Consider the following 6,667-nt stretch of genomic DNA (forward strand, 5'->3'; position numbering starts at 1 on the left):
TTCCGTGTACCCGAAATTATCGGATCTCACAATAAATGGCTGAATTTATCAATTTTTAAATATTCTTAATTTAGTTTTATTGTTTAAATTTAATATTCTCCTGTGATTGTTCTTCCTTTTTCAAGATAATCGATGAGGATTATTCCATGTGCATGTCAAAACATAATGACCAGAAGCTTCCAGCCGATTGTTGGATTTTCTGTCGTTTCGGAGTACTTCCACTTTGGAACCTATTGTGCCGACTATTGTTTCGATTCAGGTGTATAATGGTAGATCCATCAATGATTATGTATCGACGCAAAATTCCTTTGATTTGCCTAAACATGTCCAAATAATGCTAATAAGTGCGAATTCGTTCACGTTTTTGATCGATTGTTAGCAATCGTGGCATCAATCTTGCAATTAGCTTTCTCATACTCAAATGTTCGTGTAGGATATTGAACACATATTCAGATGAGATGCCCACAGCCGCAGCTAGTTCACGCAATTTCACTGTGGGGTCATCCAATATCATAGAATTCATAGATTTTTTTACTCATTTTTGGTGTAGTCATCTCATTTGGATGACCAATGCGTCGTGCATTCGGTGTGCTGGTACAACCACGTTTAAACTCAGCAATATTCGACGGAGTAGACTCCCCTAAAGTTTTTTGGAAATCCTCAATCATTTCTTGCGGTTGCAAGCTTTTCAAATAGAAATACTTAATCATTGCACGAATTTTAGTTTTTTCCATTTTTACAAAATATCAGCTAGAGGTTATGTGTTTTCGGTCACTGTCACAAATATACTGATTGTCATAGCTGTCTCACTGCAACTGTGTAGTGAGAGGTTTATAGGTTGTCACTACCGGAAATTCACGGCGGATTGGAGGTAGTAACACCACTCCAATGTGTTATTCTAAATACTTATCAATCAACTTGATATGTATGGTACATACATACGTCTAGAAGTGGATCTTGCGTTCTCGCGCTTCTGCTCACGGCTGGCTATCTCTAAAGTCTATTCTACAACGTATTTTTTGTTTTTTGTTTCTTGCTTTTTACTATTTTTCACATACCTTATTTTTTGCATCTAATCTTGTTTTTCATTTTTTGTCGCCTGAAATAAAAGTTTCGAAATAAAAAAAGTTTGAAATAAAAAAACAAGAAATACGTAGCAAGAAATACAATTGTGTTAATAAAACGACCGTAAAAGAAGAAAAAAGCAAGAGATAAAAGAACAAGAAACAAAGAGCACATTATAGAATAGGCTTAAATCCGCGGAAATAAGATAAATTTATTTTAAGAAAATGTTGTTCGACTTATGAAACGTTGACAAAAGAAAAAACGTTTACAAAGGAGTAGTCAGATATGATGTGGGTCTTATATTATATAGGGATTAGCTCGAAAAAATTTTAATAGTTGTCTAGGTAGTTTAGAAGTTTAGGTTGTTTCCATGGAATTCCGGACTCAACTTTCGACCAAGGTAATATTTTTTGCACTAAATTAATTTACAATTTTTCAGCATATTAATATCTTTCTAAAAGATGCCTTTCTAAAAGATGCTTTCTAAAAGATTGAGCAACAAGTTATTAAAAGGCCTCTGTACACGGTCAGTAATACTATCAATATCAACGAATATTGACAATATTATTGATTATGTGTGGTTAATATTAATGGATTGACGTAGAATATTGACGAGTTTTGTTAATCAATTTAATTGATCGTGATAGTACTGCGGTAATTTATTAGAGTTGCGTTTCAAGACCGACAATCGTTCGGCGCACAGTTTAAAGAAGACTACACATATTAGTATATAAATTCGCGCGAAATTATATATAAGCAACTAAGATCCAAGCTAGACTGTTATAGGTTTTGTATTCGTATTACTTATGTTGTTACATTAAATGGTCTTTAATTGAATATATATATATATATATATATATATATATTGTGTTAAAGTATAAATTCCTAACAAAACATTATAAAAACAGAGAAAAAATAAATAAAACGCCAAGCGCATATAAAGAGATATTAAATATTATATTTTTCTTAATAAAAATTAGTTTCGAAATAAATGTAATTAATATTTTATTACTAAAAAACAACTTAAAAAAGCTCATTTGTAATAAACTTTATTGTAAAACGCATAAGATTGAAAATATCTAAAATAAAGGTACAAAAAATTAAAGTAATAAGTAAAGTAAAGAAAAATAAAGCAAAAATATATAAAAACATATAAAAATAAAGTAGTTATAAGAGATATACGAAAATACACGGAGAAAAATGTTCCGAGTAATTTTTACTTTAGAAGACTAGTAAAAATATTCTAGCTATTTCTGCCAAACCTATGACAAACTATACTTGCCTAAAAGTAATAATACTGAAGATGTAAGGTAGAAAGTACATTATAATTATAGCAAATCCATTCAAATGATTATTATCTTACAGTAAAGTAAATCATACTATTTTGATATGAAATCTCCAGTGAGCTTCGAATCTTCGGGCTCCAAACGTGCAGTATTCGGTACCTGACAACCGTATTCTGGACATACAAGCGGTTGAAAAATGATAATTTTTTATGAGAAATGAAGTAATATCTTCTTCTCTGTCCGCAGTCATGTGCACCTCTCTCCTGTCTCACCTTTCACTTACACCTCCACTAACTTCGACCCACCGCACCCTCTCCCCCTCTCCCCACCATCCCTCTCTTTCGCCGTATTTCACTCTCTTTCGTTATATAATATTTTTAAATCATTTTTTTATATATATTTGTGATATATTTGTACTTTAAAAAGTAAGTGCGATATCCGAAAAAAATCATCATAAAAATAAAAAGGTCAAGCCATGTTCAAAAAAAGATCTTCAAAAATTTAAACTTTTTTATCTAATAATAATAATATATTACCACGAAAAGTAACTAATACATTATTAATTAAAGGTGCCAATTCAAAGTGAATATATATAAAGTGTATGCAACTTTCGGCTGATTTTCGAATCTTTTTATATACTTTCATTACTTTAGTTTGTTTTACTTTACTTAACTTATTACTTTATTTTTGTACTTTTATTTTAGTCACTTTCAATCTTATGCGTTTTAGAATACAGTTTTTTTTTTACAAATAAGCTTCGTTGTTTATGAACGAAACCGATTTGATTATGTTTCTTTATTTTTTTTTTATTTGATTTTGTTGGTTTTTTTTAAGAATTCTTTTTGAAGGACGCTTATGCATGGCGCGTGGTGAGCGCGTGCCGTATCTCATCCCTCACTTTTCTTCTCTCGAGGGAAACTTTACCGGCTCGCGGTTGTTTCCCCATCTTTTTCTTTTTCTCCCTCATCCACTAGAATGAATCCCCCTATATGTACGCGAGAGTCCACGCTACTCTATAAATAGAATAAGGCGGTGCAGCTGAAGCGGAAAAGCGGAAATTTCTCTCTCTCTCTCTCTCTCTCTCTCTTCTCTTTTTTTATGGCGCGTGCTTTCGTTAGTCTCGTATCGTATGTCTCGACAGCCGGCGGAATAGAAATTCAATTGAAAAAGTGGAGCTGTGGAAGAAACCCGCAACAAGGAGAGACAGAGAAGTATGACAAGAAAAAATCTCATACTATAGGGTCACTTATGGGTCACTTCAGAATTAATGGTGTTCGTTGCCCTCTTGTGATTCTCCCTCTCTCGTGATTCTCCTCTTTTTAGAACTTATAGTGGAAGTGGAAAGTGCAACGTACCATAGGTATTCTGTCCTTGAAAAGTTGTCCCTAGAAAGCCCACACAAAAAAAATATCTTTAAGGTCCAGTTTTAAATATATCTCTTTGCAATTGTAGAAATAGAAAAATTGATTAATTTAAAAATACATGACTTTGCAAATAACATCCTGCGTATGTGGCTGTATGCTCATTATCATATATTTATGTTTTTTGAAATAGAAAAAGATAAGGAAGGAATAATCTCGATTAAAAATTAATCATGAGTTGTAAAACTGTAAATCGGAATATAGCATTCCGTGAAGCTGCAGATCTGACTATATGATGAAGATCATGTGATCAGAAATAATAGGAATATCGTATAAGATTGTTTTAGCAAAAGTTGAAAATATTTCTTTTTTATGAGTTTTCTTCAATTAAAGAGGAGTTTACGATGTCTTCAATCCTTTCTTTTGATCTTTCGGTACCGAAAGAGATATCAAGGCTTTTGCTGTAAGATACGAGACGCATGTAATTAATTAAAAGATATAAAAATAAACAAAAGCATGGTTAAAACGTATGAGAAAAGAGTAAAAAGGAATTGCAGTATGCAAGAGCAAAGAGAAGAGTGGCAAAGAAATCGATACGCTTCGTTTTATTAACCCTCTGCGATCATTACTATCGCGCACGTTTCGCAGGGGTGGCGAGAACGCAGGGGAGGAGATTAAACGGTGAAATTCTGGGGTTCGAAATACGATTTTCCCCGGTTTTCTTGCGTACACGCGCAGTTTGGAACGGCTGCAACCGTTTTCCGAAAAATGTCTCTTCAGCCAGCGTCTATTGGGATCGAGATGGACAATGGTCACGTATGTGTCGATCTATAAATCTCGCATTGTCCAGCCGCCAATGTTTAGCCGTCCGCATATTAACCCCGGGGGTGAGAAGGCCATGCACCCGGCCATTGTTCAATGACTGACCCCTCTAGTAGTAGCGTGACCCCCGATTTCTTATTTATCAGGTTACGAGCGCACGATCCGTTCATGATCTCACATGGCACGATGCGGAATTGGGAATTTGCAATACGTTGCTTGAATTTCTGTTTAAATTCTTTACATGAAAGAAAAGAAATCACAAATGTTATATGAAAAGTTAATAACGATTATTATAATATATAGCAGAACGTCATGTAGCCTTTGTCTTATTACTATATAAATTATAAAATAAACAATTAACAAAGAACGAGCATACAGCCACACGTGTGTTTTTTTGTTAATCGTTTTTATATTAGTAGCCATTTATAAGAATTAATAAAATAAACATTAATCTTACAAAATTAATTTTTGTTAATATAATTAATAATAAAGAATAATAAAATTACATTGATTTTTCTTGGTTTAACAAGTAATAACAAAATAAAGTAAAAACATGTGTGTAATACTTCTGTGAGACAATATAGATTTATTGTAATCGATAGCGCATTTTTTTAGTTCATTTTTCCCGCGAATGTATCGAGCGATCAGCGCGACATTGCGACGTAGCAGCATCAGTCTTTTTCCTTTGTTCGTTTTCAGTTCTCTATGAGCTGCCTTATAGTCAAGGTACTATCACCTATTCATTTTTGTACAAATAGTATTAATAAATACTATCTTATTTCTCGTGTTATTCAAGTGAGTCATTTTTGCATAGTCGATTTCCCAACAACTTCTAGAACTACAGCTATGACTAGCTGTGGGCAGGTTTTCTGAGAGGCGTGTTCAGATTCTCACCTAGGATTGGGTACTTTACGGATTATCCCAGAAAGTGTAAAGCCTAATCAAGTCTTGAAAACAAGATGTTAATGTTTATTATATTATGTGAATTTCTATACTGCGTATGTAAATGCAGTATATAAATTCACATAATATAATAAACATTAACATCTTGTTTTCAAGACTCGATTAGGCTTTACACTTTCTGAGATTTTTAAATCATACGAGTCAATTATTATTATCTTTCATTATATTTACGGATTATGTTATCTTTGACTAACATTCGATAAACTATAAGAATGGAGATGTAAAAAAAGCAAAGAAAAGAAATAGACAGATAAAGAGGCAGATTAAGAAGAGAAAAAGGAAGGATGTAGAGAAGAAAGGAATAAAGGAAAAGAAATGTTAGGGACTTCAACCCTTTGGGATCTGTAAAATCTGAAAGCGGAAAATCCCTGAAAATGACCATTAAAGCTTAACCTAACTAAAGAAAAATAAGAAATATATCTATACATATATATATATATATATATATTAAGGTATATACAGATATATATACAATATATATATATATATATATTGTATATATATCTTTATATCTCTCAAAAACGATGATATTGAATTAAAACGTGGCAGGTCAATTTAAAGCAGCAATTTTGTGTCTTGATTAGAAGGTCTCTATGAAAAACTATTGTTATAAGAAAAAAAAATGAAGGAAAAGAAGAGCATTCAGATATTGAGTATTAAGTTTACTATGTATTTAGTTTACTATGTATAAACATACAGAGCGTTGTGTATACGGAATCATTTTCCATCAAGTCACGTGCAAGGTGCACGCGATACACGGGTATAGAATTTTTTTTATAAACCTGTTGCATCCAATGTGGTTCACGTGACTTTTGATACCCCAAACTCGCTTTTTTTCTCGTTTTTTTCTCTTCGCATCTCGTCGATCTCGTAAGGCTTCATTTTGCTCCGACAGTTCGACCAACTGTCCATGTGTACGCTTATACGAGGTCGCATGTGGCACGCGCACGCACAAAAAGTATAGAAGACTCGAGAGAGTAAGAGAGGATGCATCCTGTTCGTCCCCTTTACACATAAAAAGCTGAATATTGGGGAAAAAATGAAAAGGTCGGGGACTGAGAAAGCCGATGGGGGAAAAAAATGCGCGGGATTGGACATCCAAGTGAATTCCGTTGAATATTGAGAGTCTTTTCTCAACGGTATAGCAAAAATAACAATAGCAAAGAGAGA

Source organism: Cyphomyrmex costatus, unplaced genomic scaffold (genome assembly GCF_001594065.2).
Source record: "Cyphomyrmex costatus isolate MS0001 unplaced genomic scaffold, Ccosl1.0 scaffold344, whole genome shotgun sequence".
Taxonomy (NCBI): Eukaryota; Metazoa; Arthropoda; class Insecta; order Hymenoptera; family Formicidae; genus Cyphomyrmex; species Cyphomyrmex costatus.